This window comes from Procambarus clarkii, chromosome 37 (assembly GCF_040958095.1).
Source record: "Procambarus clarkii isolate CNS0578487 chromosome 37, FALCON_Pclarkii_2.0, whole genome shotgun sequence".
Lineage (NCBI taxonomy): Eukaryota > Metazoa > Arthropoda > Malacostraca > Decapoda > Cambaridae > Procambarus > Procambarus clarkii.
In genome coordinates, this window is record NC_091186.1 from 7,264,364 (window position 1) to 7,286,173 (window position 21,810).

General features: G+C 45.6%; 1 protein-coding gene across 5 annotated transcripts in view; it reads left to right on the forward strand.

Annotated features, from left to right (window-relative positions):
• The window catches only part of LOC123752090 (tripartite motif-containing protein 5-like), a 548,342-nt gene that overhangs the window by 456,910 nt on the left and 69,622 nt on the right, over positions 1-21,810 (forward strand). For 4 of the 5 annotated variants that reach the window (XM_069337041.1, XM_069337044.1, XM_069337040.1 and 1 more), the window contains exon 1: positions 6,955-7,179. The exons of the other annotated variant lie outside the window; for it this stretch is intronic. The gene's annotated coding sequence lies outside the window, so the exon portion shown is untranslated. Of the gene's footprint in view, positions 1-6,954; positions 7,180-21,810 lie in introns of those variants that run through there. 5 annotated transcript variants of the gene reach the window in all.

A 21,810-nucleotide genomic window follows, 5' to 3' on the forward strand; every position in this document is an offset into this window, starting at 1 on the left:
ATAGGTGAAGAATAACACCAGGTAACTGCGTTAATTACAATATCTAGATCAAACTAACATTGATTTTCAAAGGTTGTATATTTTCCATCAATGGAGAGCATCAGCCAAGAAGCCTTCTTTAAAATATGAATATCTTTCCTCACCCAATAAGATCTAATCTCTGAATAAAACGCAAAAAACGACTTGATTGTAACCTATCCACCGCTGCCCATTGGATGGGGGAGAGGGGGTTATGTGTAGGATAAACATATCAATTGTGACACTAGCCCTCCATATATGTCAGTTGCTTAAATTATAAACTGTACTTGTGGTCGGTCTCGAGCCCATTGTTGATGTGACAATGTGCATTGACTTTTGTAACTAGCTTATCAAGATTATAATTTGCTTGGCTATATGAATTGTAGGGCTCAGTCCCTGAGCCCATTATGTGCCTCTGTAACACTCCACTATCGCCCATAGGATGGGTATGGGGTGCATAATAAATGAACTAAACTAAGCTCTGCCTTTTTGTTAACGGATACAATTATCAGCTTTATTTGTGAATCTCAATTAATTAAACAATATATCACAGAGCCTGTAGGGTTCGGAGAGATGAGCGAAGAGACATGGGAGATTAAATGGGATTCTTGTAATGTTATTTGTCTATTTGTACTCACTGAATTTGTGCGCCCCTTGAGGGATTTGAAGTAGAGGGGGGTAGAAATAGCCTAAGCTACTCTATCCCTTTGAGATGTATTTATTGCTTATCTCAATAAACATACTTGAACTTGAACTTGATATGGGAGATTTTACATAAGTACAGTACATGGTAGTTTAAGTAGCGAACGCATGTCAACGAATAACGAGTATATATAACAAAACTATTGTCCTATGAAGTCGATTTAACTTCCAAACATATATTTTTTTAATAAATGTTAAATGTTTTCTGGCTAGTTATGTTAGATTTTATTAAAAATACGTATTCTACTTGTTAACATTATAATTTAAATTTGTGATAATTTGTGCAGAGAAGTGCGACAACTGGATATGCCAACAAACACTTTCCAAACAACAATATATCTTGGATAAGTCGCTCCACAACATTGACGCTTGGACCGTCGACTTCCTTTGATGCTACTTATTTACTTATTTCATAATGAAATTATATTAGTTTGGAGTAAATATATGTTTTCTCATGTTCTGCATTCAGCACCCACATTATAGTAAATATACCATATTACTTCATTACTTAAATAATGCTAGGAGGGTTTGAGTAGCTTTGGGTCTTTAGTGGACAGAATCTCCAATAGATGGGGCAAGAGTCGCCCCATCTCTCTCGCCCGAGCAAGAGTCGAAACTTAATTTAAAATTGATATATCTTTGTTCTCGAACATGATATATTTCATTTGGTGAAATCATAATAATGTTCATATCTCGGTCTTTCTGGAGGCATATAAGATTTTAGGCTTTATTAGCGTATCTTTGTTAATTATACAATATATCGGCAAGTGCGTAGGCGTCTGCACTCCATGCCCGACAAGCTACTGAGCGCTACTATAAAAACATATGTATCTTCACTTGAGCTATAGATATGTCTATTGTAATGTATTTAAAATGAAGCTCTTATTTCTATCTTGCTTAAGACATATAAAACATTTGTGTTTATTAACGAATTTACGTGAAATAAACATTGATTTGAGAGAGAGTTGCTCTGTCGTTCAGTCTGTACGGGGTGGGAGCTCCGTAGATTTTAAAATACATGTATCTTCATTAGAACTTTAAATATGTCTATGGTAAAGTGTTTAAAGTGAAGCTTATATGTCTGCCTTTCTTGAGACATATAAAACATATATGTTTATTAACGAATTCACTTGAAATAAACATTGTTCTGAGAGAGAGTTGCTCGGTCGATCAATCTGTCCGGGGTTAAAGCTCGGCTATTATAAAAGTACACGTATCTTCGCTTTAAATTTAAATATGCCCATGGTAAGGTATTTAGAATGAAGCTTATATTTATATCTTTCTTGTGACATATAAAACTCTTACGTTTATTAATTAATCTGTGTGAAATAGGCATGGTTCTGAGATGAATGCTGCGGTTTTCGAGCTCGACGAGCAATGAAAACTGCCCCTTTTATAAAACTTCAAATATTTTCGGTTTTACTTAAAATATTTGTCTGGTAAAGGTTTAACATATAGTTCGCGTTTTTGTCTTTCTTCTGACTAATAAATAATTTTGGTTTAATAAGTCATCAAGATGTTTTCAACAATATTTCACATGTATTTCATGTGAACAATGTATTTCAACAATACAATACAACAAATACACACATTGGTACATTATTGCAAAGGCACTATACTATATATATATATATATATATATATATATATATATATATATATATATATATATATATATATATATATATATATATATATATATATATATATAAATTGTTGCAAGTCGAGCAACAAATATTTTACATTGAACAACAAATGAGATTGGAAAAGCAGTATTGCCACCTCTGCTATACAGAAAAAAATAGACCCCAGACACACCCTATGGGTAGTAATGGACCCCCACACCGACACTATGAGGGGTAGTGGACCCCATAATAACACTATGGGCGGTAGTGGGCACTATACAAACACTATGGGCGGTAGTTGACTTCATAGCGACCCTGTGGGCGGTAGTGGACCCCCTGCCGACCCTGTGGGCGCCAGTGGACCCCATACCGACACTGTGGGCGGCACTGGACCCCTACCGACCCTGTCGACGCCCTACCGACCCTTTCGACGCCCTACCGACCCTGTCGACGCCCTACCGACCCTGTGGGCGGTAGTGGACCCCATACCGACCCTGTGGGTGGCAGTGGACCCCATACCGACCCTGTGGGCGGTAGTGAACCCCCTACCGACCCTGTGGGCGGCAGTTGACCCCCTACCAACCCTGTGGGCGGTAGTTTATTTATTTTTTATTTATTTATTTATATATATACTCTTTACCGACCCTGTGGGCGGCAGTGGACTCTATATACTAATCCTGTGGGCGATACTGGACCCGATACTCATCCTGTGGGCGGCAATGGACACCATACACATCCAGTGGGTGTTATTGGACCCCATACTTATTCTGTGGGTGGTTGGAGCCCCATACCCATCCTGTGGGTGATAGTGGACGCCATACTCATCCTGTGGGTGGTATTGGACCCCATACCCATCCTGTGGGTGGTTATGAGCCCCATACCCATCCTGTCGGTGGTAGTGGATGCCATACACATCCAGTGGATGGTATTGGACCCCATTCCCTTCCTGTGGGTGGAAGTGATCCCCAAGTTTGCAGTAGTTTACCCCATAAACATTCCAACATAACATCGTTTTCTGTTAGCGTTCCTACAAAACATTCTTTAAAGATTTTTAAAGCGCAAACTATGGTATATAATATTGATTGGTGAAGGACTGTTATTCTATGTAATAATTTTTAGTGCTTATTATAATTTACTAAGAATAACTAATATTTCTCAAAACAAAACTACGAGCCTTCAATAGGAAGTAGCTGATCTGTAATATTCTAAGAGCATGGACAATAGTAGGTAAATTTCACAGCCCATGTGGGACCTGAAAACTACAATTTTCCTTATAATTGAACCAATCACGAATATTCTGCTATCTACGTTGACGGACGGGTACTGTGACACGTAAATTGGTACGCGAGGAAGAGTTTGGGCCTTGGTAAAAAGGTAACTGGAAATATATCACATATGTACTTTTCAACATATTGACTTTAAGCATTAAGTCATATATGTGCTGTCTTGTGTGAGAACGGGTTGTAGCTCTTGTCAATATGGCTTCAGACCCAAAAAAAGCACTAACGATGCACTTATTAGTATGATTAACTTAATTCACACAGCTCTTGATAAAAAGGAGTTTCCTGTTGGGTTATTTGTGGACCTGCGTAAGGCTTTTGACACTGTCAACCATCAAAACCTTCTTCTTAAATTACATCATTATGGAGTCAGTGGACACTCCCTGCAATACCTCAAATCTTATCTTACTGACAGGCTCCAGTATGTTTCTGTGAATAATACAATTTCTCCCACCCTACCCATCAACATTGGTGTTCCTCAGGGCAGCATACTTGGCCCTCTCCTTTTTCTCATCTACATTAATGACCTTCCAAATGCCTCCCAACACCTCAAACCAATTCTATTTGCTGACGACACAACCTTCATTTACTCCAGTCCTGACCCCCTTGCTCTAAATGCCACAGTAAATACTGAGCTAGAGAAAGTCCATCTTTGGCTAAACGCCAACAAACTCACCCTTAACATTGACAAAACGTTTTATATTCTGTTTGGCAATAAATCCTCTAATCAGATAAATCTCAAAATAAACAATACCCAAATTTGTAACAAATTAGATGGCAAATTCCTTGGCGTTCTCATCGACCACAAGCTGAATTTCCAGGGTCACATTCTAAATATATCAAAAAAAGGTTTCAAAAACTGTTGGCATTCTTTCTAAGATCAGATATTATGTACCCCGCCCTGCCCTGGTTACTCTCTATTACTCCCTCATCTATCCATACCTCAACTATGGTATTTGTGCTTGGGGTTCTACTACCCAAAATCATTTACGTCCTCTTATTACCCAACACAAAGCTGCTATTAGGACAATATCCAACTCTGGCCCCAGACATCACTCGGTACCCTTACTCAAATCTCTGAATATGTTAGATATTAAGTCACTGCACATTCTCTCATGTATATTATACATATATAAAACGCTGAACTGTAATGCCAATCCTGACCGCAAAAGCTTCATTGAAGGTTGTAACAGAACCCATGAGCACCACACCAGAAATAAATACAGTTTTGATATTCCTAGAGTACGACTTAATCAAACTAGAAATGCTCTACAAATCAAGGGACCCAAAATGTGGAATGACCTTCCCAACCATGTTAAAGACTGTACCTCTCTCAACCAGTTTAAGATAAAAACTAAACACTACCTAATAAATTCCCTGTAACCTACCTCACTCCTCTATTGTCAACCCATGTCTGTAATTTTTTTTTTTTTTTTTTTAATCAACACTGTTTGTTAACCTATTGTATTTGTGCTGCTTTTTCAGTCATGTTCCCCCTTTTTTTTTTATCTTTATTTGTATTTGTTCTCAACACTTTTTATTCTTTATGCTCAATTAGTATTAAGTTCTAGATATTAATGTTTTTCTTGCCCGAAACGCATTGCGTAATAGTGGCTTTAGGCATTGTATGTACTAGCTCTATCTATATATCAATCCATTAATGTAACATCACTTGTATGTATGTACCTTACCTGAATAAACATATTTATTTATTATTTATTTATTTATTTATATTGACTTTAAGCATTAAGTCATATATGTGCTGTCTTGTGTGAGAACAGGTTGTGTTCCTAGATGCAAACCCTAATCTGAAACTTTCCTCTGACAAATGTAATAGAACCCATTATTACCACACCAGAAATAGATATCTTTGATATCCCCAGAGTCAAACTAACTCTGTATAAGCACTCTATTGAAATAATGGGACATAGTCTATAGAACTCACTCCCTAACGAATTAAAAAGCTGTCCATCCTACCGCTTATTTAAAAGTAACACCAAAAGTACCTAATTTGATCTTCATAATTTTCTACCTAATACTTCACACTCGCACTGTATCGTGTGCTGCCCCAAAATGATTCTAAGCCTTATAACCTCACCGTTGTAATCACTGCCATTAACATATATCATTGTTATGTTGAACGCAAGTTTTACTACAATGTACCTAGAAATAATCCTCAAATTTTACTAAAATGTACCTACTAATTTTCTTAAAAATTTCTTACAATGTTCCTGTTAACTTTTCTCAATTTTACTACAATTTACCTACTTAAACACTTTCGCGTTTCGGGCAGGCGCGCGGTTGACATAGGGGTCATGTGCCTTGGCGTGCGGGTAAGCGCGCGGTGACACCCATTTGTGTATACTCGTTCCAGCTTTCTCGCCTTAATTCTCGTACTACGTCGCTCGTTTTGGTATCATTGTGTTGGCAATTAAATTCCCTACAGATGTGTATGAATATAATGTACAAAAGGCTGGAGTGCCTTCCCGCAGAAAAGCCTAAAGTTACCCGTGAACGAGCACCAATTTGTACACTGCAACCTAATGTGTATACTCGTTCAATTTGATAACATCAAATTTCGTGTTACGTCTTTCATTTTGGTATCAAATTGTTCGCAATAAAAAGGCGCGCATTTTAAAACTAGTCCCAAGATAATAGGACAATAAATAGAATTTTAACAAATATTTTAATATTTTGACCAAAAGCCTATTTATAATCTTTTAAGAGTTCGGACATAAAGTTTCATGTTATATCTTTCATTTTGGTATCAAATTGTGTGCAATCTAAAGGCGCATATTTTAAAACCACTACCAGATTGATCTGATAAAATTTAAATTTTTAACAAATATTTTAATGAGTGATTCAGTGCTGCGTCGTTGGAACCTATTCAGTAGAAGATTGAGTGACAAGATAGTCAGTCAGTCAGTGGAACCCGAAAGTGTTTTAAAATTATCTGATTAAGGACCTGCCCGAAATGCTGTGTGTGTTAGTGGCTTTACAAGAATGTAAAAACATCAGTGCTATGTACTCTCATAAACCCATTGCACCTTCTTGTATATATATAAATAAATAAACTCCTGTATATATAAATAAAATTAAAAAGTCAGTTTTGGGAAAGATCAGTAACCAAAGAAAATGCAAGGAGCAAGATGGCGGGGAAGCGAGCGAGTGACGTCATCACAACAAAAGCAAGCTGCTACACGATGTGTAGACGACGACCCGTGAGATAATACTGCCACGCCTCAACTGATAGCAATGTCGCCATTTAATCACCAATAACAAGATAACAACTCTGATAAGAACTGCAGCTACCATCATGAAGAAGATAACACTGATGCTCCTCACTGTCTTAGAGACGGTCACCTGTGACCACAATACCCGCGAAATTGTCCCTCCCACAGTACTCTCAGGACACTTATGGCAGTGTAAGTGTGTGGTGAGGCCACACCACTGAAGACATTGAGGATATACCACGAGGGAGAGACAAAACTGTTGAAGGAAGGAGTCACTGGCTCCACCTGACCACCTTGTTCCTCGCACTCTCATCATCCTCCGTAAGTACTTGAGTACTTTCTGCTCCACCATTGTCTTACACCTCAACATGCAATTGTTGGGGGGTGGAAATAGGACTATACAATTGTTGAGGGTGTGGACATGGGCCTAAGGAATTGTTGGGGTGAATTATATATTCAGGTTTGGATATAGGCCTATTGAATTGTTCGGTTGGGGACTGGCCTAGAGAATTGTTGAGGGTGTGGACGTGGGCCTATGAAATTGTTAGGGTGAATTATATGCCTATGGCATTGTTGGGGTGTGAACATTAGCCTATATAATCTATATAAATAAAAATGGAAATGTTCGTTTGTTAAAAATCGCTAATATCCGAAAGTTCTTCACTGATTGCTTTGAAATTTTCACACAATGTTCAGTTTGCATACGAGCAGGTATTTATATACATACTATATTGATATCACGCCTTTGACGGATTTTTTTTTTAAACTGTTTTTCATGTGAGAAATCTTCTAAACCTCTTTACAGATTGCTTTGAAATTCTGATACAACGTTCCATTCGAATATGCGCATGTTTTTATATACCGTTTATATAGATACCACACCTGTGACAGGTAAAATCATTCTTTTTTTTTTTGTAAGAAACAGCGCCATCTGTTGCACGTAAGTCCAGCACACGCTATACTAAACATGTTACAATTCCATTTCAATGTTTCCAGTTGCAGTGACAAATTGAATTTTCATGGATTTCGATTTTAATTTTGATTTAATTATTTTGTGTGACATTGCATTGGAATTGAGCTGTGTTGTTTCCCATACCATTCATTTCGTGAGTGTAAGTATAGATGCCACACCTATGACAGGTAAAAACATTTTTTTTAAACAGCGCCATCTATTGAATGTAAGAGCAATCGAAGCTATACTAAATATATTTCCAATTCAATGTTTTCAATTTCATTGATAAATTGAATTTTCATAGTTTTCGATTTATTTTCATTTTGACTTAATTATTCTGTGTGACATTGCTTTGAAATTAAGCTGTGTTGTTTACCATACCGTTAATTTCATGAGAATAGTTTATTTTTTTTTATTTTTCGTTGTTTTTCTTTTCATTTGTTAACTGTTTTTCTTATATTTCAGTGAAGGGAACATCAGACCATTTGATGTTCCCAATTTTTTTATGAGAACATCAGATCATTTGAGAATGCATCGGACGAGGGAAGAGGGAATGGTAGGGAGGACAAGGGTACAGTGGAATGGGGAATTGATAGGAGGAGGACGGGGACGCTGGAGTGGGGAATGGTGGGGAGGACAAAGGGATCGGGGAGGGAGGAATGGTGGGGAGGACTAGGGGATCGGGGAGTTGGGAAGACGAGGGGACAGGGGGAAGGGGAGGGAATGGTGGGGAGGCCCGGGTAAACAGGAAAAGGTTACTGTGGCTCAGCAACGCACATGTGTTGCTGAGCCACAGCAACGCGTGGCCGGGTACAGCTAGTGTGTGTATATATATATATATATATATATATATATATATATATATATATATATATATATATATATATATATATATATATATATATATATATATATATATATATATATATATGCAATGTAATAACAGCAAAAGCACTTATTTTCCTATGAATACGGGTATAATAATTGTATCACTAATATGCAGACACACAATATTGTGTAGTATACAAATGGTCCACATACACACACAAATGGTCTTATTTAAATGTATTAATTTACACACTGTTGTTGTCAGATTGCTGGTAATAATATCATTGTGCTGAGAATTAGTAATGTGTGTAGTATCTTGTGACTCCTTTTGTTTCATCTCCTGGCACAGTCTGCTGCTGGCCCAGTCTGCTGCTGGCACAGTCTGCTGCTGGCACAGTCTGCTGCTGGCACAGTCTGCTGCTGGCACAGTCTGCTGCTGGCCCAGTCTGCTGCTGGCCCAGTCTGCTGCTGGCCCAGTCTGCTGCTGGCACAGTCTGCTGCTGGCACAGTCTGCTGCTGGCACAGTCTGCTGCTGGCACAGTCTGCTGCTGGCACAGTCTGCTGCTGGCACAGTCTGCTGCTTGCATAGTCTGCTGCTGGCACAGTCTGCTGGCACAGTTTGCTGGTACAATCTGCTGGTACATTAAGCTGGCACAGTCTGCTGGCACCGTCTGCTGACACAGTCTGCTGCCACAGTCTGCTGGCAAAGTCTGCTAGTACAGTCTGCTGTCACAGTCTGCTGACACAGTCTGCTGCCACAGTGTACTGGCACAGTCTGCTGGCATAGTCTGCTGGCACCTTCTGCTGACACAGTCTGCTGCCACAGTCTGCTGACACAGTGTACTGGCACAGTCTGCTGGCACTGTTTACTGGCAAAGTCTGCTGGCACAGTCTACTGGCACAGTCTGCTGGCAAAGTCTGTTGGTACAGTTTGCTGGCACAGTCTACTGGTACAGTCTGATGGTTAAGTTTGCTGGCAGAGTCTGCTGTCATAGTCTACTGGCACAGTCTGCTGCTGGCCAAGTCTGCTAACACAGTCTGTTGCTGGAAAAGTCTGCTGCTACAGTCTGCTGGCACAGTCTGCTGGCGGAATCTACTGGCACAGTCTGCTGGTACAGTATGTGGGTAAAGTCTTCTAGTACAGTCTGCTGGTACAGTCTGCTGTCACAGTCTGCTGGTACATTTTGCTGGCACAGTCTGCTGGCAAAGTCTGCTAGTACAGTCTGCTGGCATAGTATACTGGCACTGTCTGCTGGTACAATCTGCTGGCATAGTCTACTGGCACAGTCTGCTGGCACAGTCTGCTGGCAAAGTCTGCTAGTACAGTCTGCTGGTACAGTCTGCTGGCACTGTTTACTGGCAAAGTCTGCTGGCACAGTCTGCTGGTAAAGTCTGCTAGTACAGTCTGCTGGCATAGTATACTGGCACTGTCTGCTGGTACAATCTGCTGGCATAGTCTACTGGCACAGTATGCTGGCACAGTCTGCTGGCAAAGTCTGCTAGTACAGTCTGCTGGTACAGTCTGCTGGCACTGTTTACTGGCAAAGTCTGCTGGCACAGTCTGCTGGTAAAGTCTGCTAGTACAGTCTGCTGGCATAGTATACTGGCACTGTCTGCTGGTACAATCTGCTGGCATAGTCTACTGGCACAGTCTGCTGGCACCGTCTGCTGTTGGCACAGTCTACGGGTACAGTCTGCTGGCACAGTTTGCTGGCACATTCTACTGGCACAGTCTGCTGGCAGAGTCTGCTGGTACAGTTTGCTAGCACAGTCTGCTGGTACATTATGCTGGCACAGTCTGCTGGCACAGCCTGCTGGCACAGTCTGCTGGCACATTCTACTCGCACACTATGCTGGCACAGTCTGCTGGCACAGTCTGCTGGTACATTATGCTGGCACAGTCTGCTAGCACAATTTGCTGGTACAGTCTGCTGGCACCGTCTGTTGTTGGCACAGTCTGCTGGTACATTATGCTGGCACAGTCTGCTGGCACAGTCTGCTGGTACAGTCTACTGGTACAGTCTGCTGGTACATTATGCTGGCAAAGTCTGCTGGCACAATCTGCTGGCAAAGTCTGCTAGTACAGTCTGCTGGCACAGACTACTGGCACAGTCTGCTGACAGAGTCTGCTCTCACAGTCTACTGCTGGCACAGTTGGCTGGCACAGTCTGCTGGCACTGTCTGCTGCTTGCACAGTCTGCTGGTACATTATGCTGGCACAGTCTGCTGGCACAGTCTGCTTGTACATTATGCTGGCACAGTCTGCTGGCACAGTCTGCTGGTACATTATGCTGGCACAGTCTGCTAGTACAGTCTGCTGGCACAGTCTGCTGGCACATTATGCTGGCAAAGTCTGCTGGCACAATCTGCTGGCAAAGTCTGCTAGTACAGTCTGCTGGCACAGACTACTGGCACAGTCTGCTGACAGAGTCTGCTCTCACAGTCTACTGCTGGTACTGTCTGCTGCTTGCACAGTCTGCTGGTACATTATGCTGGCACAGTCTGCTGGCACAGTCTGCTGGCACTGTCTGCTGCTTGCACAGTCTGCTGGTACATTATGCTGGCACAGTCTGCTAGTACAGTCTGCTGGCACCGTCTGCTGGCACATTATGCTGGCAAAGTCTGCTGGCACAGTCTGCTGGCACAATCTGCTGGCAAAGTCTGTTAGTACAGTCTGCTGGCACATTATGCTGGCAAAGTCTGCTGGCACAATCTGCTGGCAAAGTCTGCTAGCACAGTCTGCTGGCACAGTCTGCTGGCACAGTCTGCTGGCACAGTCTGCTGGCACAGTCTGCTGGTACAGTTTGCTGGCACATTCTACTCGCACAGTCTGCTGGCACATTATGCTGGCACAGTCTGCTGGCACAGTCTGCTGGTACAGTTTGCTAGCACAGTCTGCTGGTACATTATGCTGGCACAGTCTGCTGGAACAGTCTGCTAGTACATTATGCTGGCACAGTCTGCTGGAACAGTCTGCTGGCACAGTCTGCTGGCACAGTTTGCTGGTACAGTCTGCTGGCACAGTCTGCTGGTACAGTCTGCTGGCACAGCCTGCTGTTGGCACAGCCTGCTGGTAGTCTGCTGGTACAGTCTGCTGGCACAGCCTGCTGGCACAGTCTGCTGGTACAGTCTGCTGGCACAGCCTGCTGCTGGCACAGTCTGCTGGTACAGTCTGCTGGCACAGCCTGCTGCTGGCACAGTCTGCTGGTACAGTCTGCTGGCACAGCCTGCTGCTGGCACAGTCTGCTGGCACAGCCTGCTGGTAGTCTGCTGGTACAGTCTGCTGGCACAGTCTGCTGGCACAGCCTGCTGGTAGTCTGCTGGTACAGTCTGCTGGCACAGTCTGCTGGCACAGCCTGCTGCTGGCACAGTCTGCTGGTACAGTCTGCTGGCACAGCCTGCTGCTGGCACAGTCTGCTGGTACAGTCTGCTGGCACAGCCTGCTGGTACAGTCTGCTGGCACAGTCTACTGGCACAGTCTGCTGGTAGTCTGCTAGTAGTCTGCTGGCACAGCCTGCTGCTGGCACAGTCTGCTGGTACAGTCTGCTGGCACAGCCTGCTGCTGGCACAGTCTGCTGATACAGTCTGCTGGCACAGTCTGCTGGCACAGCCTGCTGGTACAGTCTGCTGGTACAGTCTGCTGGCACAGTCTGCTGGTAGTCTGCTAGTAGTCTGCTGGCACAGCCTGCTGCTGGTACAGTCTGCTGGTACAGTCTGCTGGTAGTCTGCTGGCACAGTCTGCTGGTACAGTCTGCTGGTACAGTCTGCTGGCACAGCCTGCTGCTGGCACAGGTAGTGTGTGTGGTTGACTGTCTTTACCACACCAACCACAACAGCTTGGTGGTTCATAATCGTGGAAGTCAATATTCATAGTTGTATAAAAATTGTGTATGCAGTATAATAACACCAAAAATAACAGGTTGTATTTTTCCAAGTAAATAATATAGATGCATATTATTAACATGAATATATATGAGGATTCCGATGTTCTACATATTTTACCATATAAATTACTCAAAACACACACTATTGAATAACTTTAGTGCAAAAAAATGAGAAAAACTTATCAGAAATATTGAAAAAATATGTAAAAAACTAGGATCGGGAAGGTTTTGCTTCTTCCCATATTCTTGGAATGTCTGTCGTCTTCCGGTCCCTTCTGGGGCTTGACGGTCCTTCTCCAAGCTTCTCGTTTTTCGGCCCTGTTTCTTTCTTTCGTGTTTGTCTCTTATCTCCGTGCACTGTCCTGCGCTGCGCAGGGTTGCCAGATTGGGGTCCTTGGAGCCCAGTTGGGCTCTTTGTAGCCCAAATGGGATGCTGTGCTATGTTTCTTCTCGGTCCTTTCCTGCTCTTTTCAACTATGGTTAGCGGCTGCCCTGTGTACTCTCATATGGGATTCGGTTGTTAACAACACTATTTTGTCTATTTTTGTAGTCAATTCGTGGTTTCTTTCTTTAGCTCGCGACTTCTGGCATCCCTGCTGCGCATGCGCCGTGGTTGTTTGTTTTGATACGGGCAGTGTGTACGTGAGCTGGGATTTTGTGTCCCTTTTCTCTCCGATGCTTCGGCGCTCGTTCCTCTCCATTCTCCAGTCCGTGCCCCGTAGTTCCTGCGGGTGTTCTGGATTGCTGCTATTGGGAGGACGCTGGGTTTTCCCTGCATATGGGTGTCGGGCTCTTCCTTCGCCTCTACCCCTGTTCTCCTGCATGTGCGGTTTTGCCTTCTTCCACTGGCGGTGCTCCCGGAATTTTCTCGGCTATGTTGTGTCGTGACACGTTCGTGCCTACGTTCTGTAGGTGAGTTCATGCGGTCTGGTTTCTCTTCGGCCAGGTGCTGGTTAATGATTTTTTGATACGAATATACGAACATCAGAACACAGGTGACTGCAGCTGGCCTAATAGGCCATACGAGGCAGCTCCTATTTATACCCATCCAGTCCCACTCTTGTGCATGTCCAGCCCATACTTGAGTTCAGATAGGGGCCCTACTTCCACCACGTTTCGAGGTACAATGGTGGGGGTTATATGTTATGGGGGTAAGTGTTCCTGTCTGGATGTTCTGAGGTGACATTTTGCAGCAGTTTTCATGTTGTGGATGTGTGTTGGGGATTGGGTATGGATTTTTGTTTGGCCCTTCTGTGCTTCTTCCTGGGGCCTTAATTGTTCTTCTGGTTTAATTGTTGCAAGGGAGGTCATGGCCCCGTTTTTCATGGTCTTATCTGAGTCACTCTTTCCTTGCACGTCTTGCAGTGCCTGGCTTAGACCTTCCATATACATTGGATTTTCTGTACGGTACTTACCTAGTTGTACTTCCCTAGTTGTGTTGCAGGAGTTGGGCTCTGGCTTTTTGGTCCCGCTTCTCACCTGTCATTTGCTCATGTGCAGGTTCCTGGGCGTGCTTGACTCTATCATATCTGCGCTTGAAGCTGTGTGTGGTGTCATCCTTTACCACATCGCTTCCTCATGCGTTCCGCTTGTCTACTACTGACACTGCAATACTTCTTTCCCATGTCTCTTTGGCTCGTTTGGGTTATCCTTCCACCAGTGTCCCTTGGTGCGTGTGCCCCTGGGATCCCGTAGTCGGTCTTTCTCTTCCTTATCGCTTCCTTTGGGAATCGTCGATGTGGGTGATCATATCCTCGTAGCTCATACTCTTTGGTTCGGGTACTGGTCTGTTGGCGTACCTTTGCACCTTTTTTTCCTTTTCGTCTTGTGTTGGGACGTGTCAGACACCTGTGTTGTTGGCGTGGCTTGTTGGGACATGACCAGCGGCTCTGTGTGTTGTTGGTCGTGTCCCTTTCATTCCTGTTTTGCTCCTTGTCTTCTTCGTTCCTCATCTTCCTTCAATGCTCATGTCCCTGGCCGTTGGTGCTGGGGCTTTTCTTCTGATCTTGTGTTTTTCCGTTTTCTCCTCTTATCCTACACATGGTTGTGTTTTGTTTGTGCCTTTTGGCTCTCCTATTGCCTCCTATTTCGGTTCCTGGTTACCTGACTTACCCAGCCTGTTGGCGTTTTCACGTTCTCTCGGTTTCCCTTCTCTAGTTTTGCAAGTCGGAACTGTCGTCTCCGATCTCCTGGCGGGCTCGCGGGAGTTGGGGTGTCTTCTGTATGGCGGATGTTCCATCTCCTTTGTCGGCTTGGGTTTCTGGCTTAGCTGGCTCCGTGGTGGCACCCAAGATCTTTCCGCAGCTCCGCATCTTACTAGGCTCAATTGGCCCATGGCGGGGCCGGTTCGGTTCTGCCTCGAGTCTCTCACCTTCTGTTGGTGATCGGGTGGCTTCATTGATGGTGTCCCAGCTGCGTGCTTCTTCTTGGCGGTAGTTTGGGGTTTTTGGCGGCCCTTCCTTTTCCTTCTGTCCCTTCTTCGGTAGCTGCATTTGTTGGCGTGGCCTTGTCCTTTTCTTGTGGAAGTTTGGGGCCGTCATCTTGCCCCATACTGTCGCCTCGTATCGTGAGGCGCTGGCGGAGCCACTTCGGCTTGCTTTCGGTTTTGATGTTACCTCTGTGCCGTTTCGCAAGCTGTCTCATGCATTGTTTCACCTCTGGCCTGCTCCTGCTCTTGCGCAGCCTGAGCCGTCCTGGTCATTGGACAGAGTGCTATTTTCTTTCTTCTCCTCAGTTTGTTGTGGCCCCTTCAGTTCAGAATTGTTCTATAAGGCTCCTTATCTGTTGGCAGTGACCTCTGGCTGTCGGGTTGGGTAGCTTCATGCCCTCCTCCAGCGCAGGGGTTTCTGCTCTTTCAGTCTTCATGATGGTTTTGTTCGTCTGCAGCTGTCTCCTTCTTTTCTGGTGAAGATTGAAACTGCTGCTTTCTGAAGGGGTCCCTGGGTTGTTGATGCTTCATTGGTTGGGCCGGGGGTGCATCATGTTTTGTGTTCAGTGGTGGCTCTTTGCCGTTACTTGCGCGCCTCGGCCTCTGTGTCTGGGGACACGCTTTGGGTTGATCCGGTTTCCCTTTCTTCCCTGTTCGCGGGTGTGGGTCTCCCAGGTCGTCCGCAGAGTTCTTACGACTAGCTAGCCTGCGGTCTATCCCCATGCCCATGATGTTTGTACATTCACTGCGCTTGCTGCCGTCTTTGGCACCATGGGCTCACATTCGGGCACGGGGCTTTTGGCGGTCGTACAGGGTCCTGGCTGCTCGTTACCTCGTGCACGTCCCTGGGCCTAGTCGGGCCTGTGTCGTTTTCGGTCGGTGGTTGCAGCAAGTTGTCTCGACTTCGAGTTGTGGAGTGAACAACGACCGCCTCCCGGGTAAGTCCTTACGCTCTTCCTCTGTGGGTAGTTAGCTCCGGGGAGCCGAAGGGGGTCCCCCCAGAAAACCAGCGTTGAATGTAATGAAACGCCATTTTCTGGGTGAGGCCCGGAGGCTGCCCGGCATCCCTTCCTCCCTCCGGTCGGCGTTTTTTTCGTGTTTTGACATCCAGCCTAAAAACTGACGGGTCGATAGCCGGCATGAGGGGTCTGGGGCTCCCCCCTTCCCCCTCCCGGGGACGGGGAAGCTGTGTAACAGCGGCGCGGCGACGTGTGACGTCATGATCGTTTGTTCGTTTCTTTGTGGGGAGTTCTATCCACTTGTTCGGCTTTTGGTAGCAATAATTTCGACAGAATAGGGGTTTGTTTTGGGATGCTTACCTTTCTGGGTGCCTGACCCGGTCGATGGCAGACATAGAATGCTTCCAACCACACGAGGGTTTCTATAGGCTATTGCTCCCCTTGCCTCTCTGAGGGGGCCAGGTTCTGGCTCGTGGTCCCCGGTAGGGCCACAGAACTCCATACACATGACTGATGCCAATGTCTGACATTAGCATATCAGCCTAGTAAGCTCCGGGGAGCCTCCGGGTATCACCCAGAAAACGGCGTTTCATTACATTCAACGCTGTTTTTATTGGGGGGGGGGGGGTGGAACGGATTAATTAAACTTACATTATTTCTTATGGCAAAATTCGTTTTGTTGCCGAATTTTTGGTTGACGCCGAGTCCCTGGGAATGGATTACGATCGTAAATGAAGGTACCACTGTATTTGAATTATTCATGTAGTATTTCATACTACATTATTAAATGAATTATTCATTTAATACTATAGAACATTTTATTTAGCGTACAAACGGACTTATGGCAAGCAGCCGTTTTTTGTGTATGTTAATTATGTTATGTATGTTATTATGTTACTGTGTATGTAAATTGTCAGTTAGTTTGTTCCTCGCCCTGCCCTAGTTACTCTGTATTATTATAATTATATTAATAACTATATTATTATAATAATAATTATAATACGACTTGTTGTAATTAATAATTATTACTCTTCCTTCTGGTGGGTCATGAAGGAAGGTAGCCTCGGGTGAAAGGGGGCTGTGATGAACCCATAGGTGCAGGGCTGGACATTCTCCACCTGGGGCTCAGGGAGCCCTGCTTCAGGAGGCTGGGGTCGTTCTTGCCCCTTGCTGGGGTGGTTCTTCTCCGATCCCGGCGGTCTCCGGGTCTGGAGTCTCTGTGCCCTCTTTTACCAACCTCGAGGTTAACTCCGGAGTTGGAGCCTCTCGTTCTGACAGTTCCTGCGACGGCGCTGGAACCAATCGTATTGGCGTTTGCCTTTCCATTGGAGACTTTCGGCGCCTGCTGCTTGGATAACAGTTTCTCCAGCATATCAACCTACCCTGGCTTTATGCCCTGGAGAGGCCACTCCAGACCGACAACCAGAGCAAAACTCAATAGTCTCCTCAGACTGATGGATGCCTGGTTGATACCTGGTTGGTTGATTCCTACTATTATGTAAATTATGTTGTGTAAATGATGTAAATTATGAATGAATGAATGGTGACATAAAATGTTTCAAACATTTTCATTAATCAAAGAGTTGCTATATTCTGTTTTCTAGTTTATTCTTTATATGCTTTTGTCTTTCATATTTGTTTTATTATACATTTAAATAGATGTTTATACACTCATAAATACACATTTACACCAGTAAATTACATTTTTAAATGTTAAATTTGTCGATGTTTAACATTTAAAAGATTTGGTACATCCAACTTTCTGATATGAAGGAAATGTTTGAAATTATATGCAGAGAGAGAGAGAGAATGTATGAGAGTCACTCCAGGAATATTCAAGCTAACGTATGTTAGCGTATTATTGGTAGGTAAAATGCATTTGAATTTCCAAGTGGTCAATGAATCACATTACAAGAGCTTTCTCTATACTTTATTTGTTAGGTTTATTATATTTAAATTTGTGATTTCAAATATGTAAATTGTTGTGTTTTTCCGTCTACTGTAGAGTTAGCCACATTTTCTCATTACAGAATCCTATATATTTTCTCATAAGATATTTAATTATGAATACCTGAATGTCTTATAATAAATAACTGACACTGGATACCTAACTTGTGATCGCGCTTTCCTCCGTTAATTACACCTCTGCCTCTTGCACACTATTACGTGGGTTCTCAATGGTTAAAATAATCTGGCATTATTATGAGTGTTTTCATATGGAAAGATCAGAAACCTTTCATTCAGTGAGTGTGACCTGAGTAGGCTTGGCTGATTTATATAAAGTATTTCCAGACAAGAGGTTTAATAATATAAGTGTATGTATGCCTTGTTTTGGACTTGAAATGAAGTATTAGAATAGTTGTAAGCAAGGTTAGTTATTAGTGCTAAATAATATGTAAAAATGACCTGAATATGCTTGATAGAGGTCATATATCCTGGATAATATATTATATATACTGTATGAACTCGATTATCCAGACTATATGAGAAGGACCCCTATCCAGTTAAGCCCGACATCCGGATTAGCTGAGTTTTACCGGGGAAGAAAAAATTAACATTCACAATCTTTATGTATCACAGCCAACGTAATTTGAATTTCCACACACACTATAATTAGTGTGTGGTGCTGGGTGGGTGGTGAGCTGGGTGGGTAGCTGCCTGGCAGGAAGGTGGGCAGGGCAAGTGGGCGGGCAGACAGGTGGGTGAGTGGGTGGGTAGCTGCCTGGCAGGAAGGTGGGCAGGGCAAGTGGGCGGGCAGACAGGTGGGTGAGCTGGGTGGGTAGCTGCCTGGCAGGAAGGTGGGCAGGGCAAGTGGGCGGGCAGACAGGTGGGTGAGCGGGTGGGCTGGCTGGCTGGCAGGAAGATGGGCAGGGCAAGTGGGCGGGCAGACAGGTGGGTGAGCGGGTGGGCTGGATGGCTGGCAGGGCAGGTGGGTGGGCAGACAGGTGGGTGAGCGGGTGGGCTGGATGGCTGGCAGGAAGATGGGCTGGATGAACGGATGGCAGGAAGAAGGGTTTGATGGTTGGCAGATGGGTGGATGAGCAGGTTTGCAGGTGGGCGGACACCCATCACACCCGCTCCTATTACACCCACTCCAGCCTCCCTGCTTGCCTACCCACCCCTCCCCCCTACCAGCCTCCCTGCTTGACTCCCTCCTTCCATCCCTCTCTGCTAGACAGGGTCCCTCCTTGCCCTCCTTGCCTACCTTACTCCTGCCCACCCTCCTTACTCCTGCCCACCCTCCCTCCTCCTGCCTATCCTCCTCCTTACTTCTGCCCACCCTCCTTACTTCTGCCCACCCTCCTTACTCCAGCCCACCCTCCTTACTCCTGCCCACCCTCCTTATTCCTGCCCACCCTCCTTACTCCTGCCCCACCCTCCTTACTCCAGCCCACCCTCCTTACTCCAGCCCACCCTCCTTACTCCTGCCCACCCTCCGTACTCCTGCCTACCCTCCTTACTCCTGCCCACCCTCCTTACTCCTGCCCACCCTCCCTACTCCTGCCCACCCTCCTAACTCCTGCCTACCCTCCTTACTCCTGCCCACCCTCCGTACTCCTGCCCACCCTCCTTACTCCTGCCCACCCTCCTTACTCCTGCCCACCCTCCTTACTCCGGCCCACCCTCCCTACTCCGACCCACCCTCCTTACTCCTGCCCACCCTCCTTACTCCTGCCCACCCTCCTTACTCCTGCCCACCCTCCTTACTCCTGCCCACCCTCCTTACTCCTGCCCACCCTCCTTACTCCTGCCCACCCTCCTAACTCCTGCCTACCCTCCTTACTCCTGCCCACCCTCTTTACTCATGCCCACCCTCTTTACTCCTGCCCACCCTCCTTACTCCTGCCCACCCTCCTTACTCCTGCCCACCCTCCGTACTCCTGCCCACCCTCCTTACTCCTGCCCACCCTCCTTACTCCTGCCCATCCTCCTTACTCCTGCCCACCCTCCTTACTCCTGCCCACCCTCCTTACTCCTGCCCACCCTTCTTACTCCTGCCCACCCTCCTTACTCCTGCCCATCCTCCTTACTCCTGCCCATCCTCCTTACTCCTGCCCATCCTCCTTACTCCTGCCCACCCTCCCTACTCCTGCCCACCCTCCCTACTCCTGCCCACCCTCCCTACTCCTGCCCACCCTCCGTACTCCTGCCCACCCTCCTTACTCCTGCCCACCCTCTTTACTCCTGCCCACCCTCCTTACTCCTGCCCACCCTCCTTACTCCTGCCCACCCTCTTTACTCCTGCCCACCCTCCGTACTCCTGCTCACCCTCCTTACTCCTGGCCACCCTCCTTACTCCAGCCCACCCTCCTTACTCCTGCCCACCCTCCTTACTCTTGCCCACCCTCCTTACTCCTGCCCACCCTCCTTACTCCAGCCCACCCTCCTTACTCCTGCCCACCCACCTTACCCCTGCCCACCCTCCTTACTCCTGCCCACCCTCCTTACTCCTGCCCACCCTCCTTACTCCTGCCCATCCTCCTTACTCCTGCCCACCCTCCTTACTCCTGCCCACCCTCCTTACTCCAGCCCACCCTCCTTACTCCTGCCCACCCACCTTACCCCTGCCCACCCTCCTTACTCCTGCCCACCCTCCTTATTCCTGCCCACCCTCTTTACTCCAGCCCACCCTCCTTACCCCTGCCCACCCTCCTTACTCCTGCCCCACCCACCTTACTCCTGCCCACCCTCCTTACTCCTGCCCACCCTCCTTACTTTAGCCCACCCTCCTTACTACTGCCAACCCTCCTTTCTCCTGCCCACCCTCCGTACTCCTGCCCATCCTCCCTACTCCTGCCCATCCTTCTTACTCCTGCCCACCCTCCTTACTCCTGCCCACCCTCCTTACTCCTGCCCACCCTGTAACGGGGGGTGGGGGAAATAGCTCTATCTTGTCCATTATTCCACCCCCCAGTTAACTAACGAGGCCGGGGGAAACAGCTCTCTCTAGTCCGTTATCCCGTCCTCAGTTAGCTAACTATTCTAGAGCACCCTCCAGAGTTCCTAAGGCATCCTCTCTCGTTCAACACCTTGTAACCTAGGTATTTGACTACCTAGGTGCTAAGACTACAAGGCGCCGTAACTGGATCAGCTACCCGAAACTCTAGAGAGAACTCTAGAATACAGAATCATTGCCACAAACGTATAAGAGAAAACGAAAGGAAAGAAATGAATAGTGAAGTAATTATTGAGGGTTTGGGGTGAGAGAGGAGAGAGGTGGGAGGGGCGAGGAGGGTCATTAGTTGAAAGGGAGAGTTTAGAGAGGGGTGGAGGGAGAGGTGTAGATAGGTAGAAGTAGAAGAGTAGATAGTAGAAGTAGAAAGTAGCTAGTAGAAGACGAAATGCTGCCACCATCCATTCATGATCATTACATACAAGACAAGGAATGGAACTTGTCTGTATCACAATATTCACCAAAGATGTTATTACCATGTATCAACTCCAAACAAGTACTCATTAATATCTTGAATCTAGTAACCACCGAGGCTTTCTCACCTCAACTCAAAGCTCTAGGGAACAAAGACGATTTAAATAATAAGTTCATGTATTTCACATACTAAGTATCATAATATAAGCAATCCAATTAAAATGTTAAAGAGAGTCATTATCCAAGAATTCGAGAACCCTACAACTTGACTGCCCCTGATCATCACACAACATATGTAAACACGACCAAGTCACCTTAATGTTCACTCACCGAGGACTGAGTCTAAGTTGAATAGAGAGGGGTGGGGGGGGGGTCTGTAGCTTGACTGAGACTGTCTCGCCCCTGCCGGCCGACAGCCTCCCTGCTAGGGACGTCTTCTCTGCTCTGCTGGCTCGTCTGCTCTGTTGTCTTAATGCTTCAATGCTCTATGCTCCCTCAGTATATATTGGGGACCCTAGTAGCTAACTCCGCCC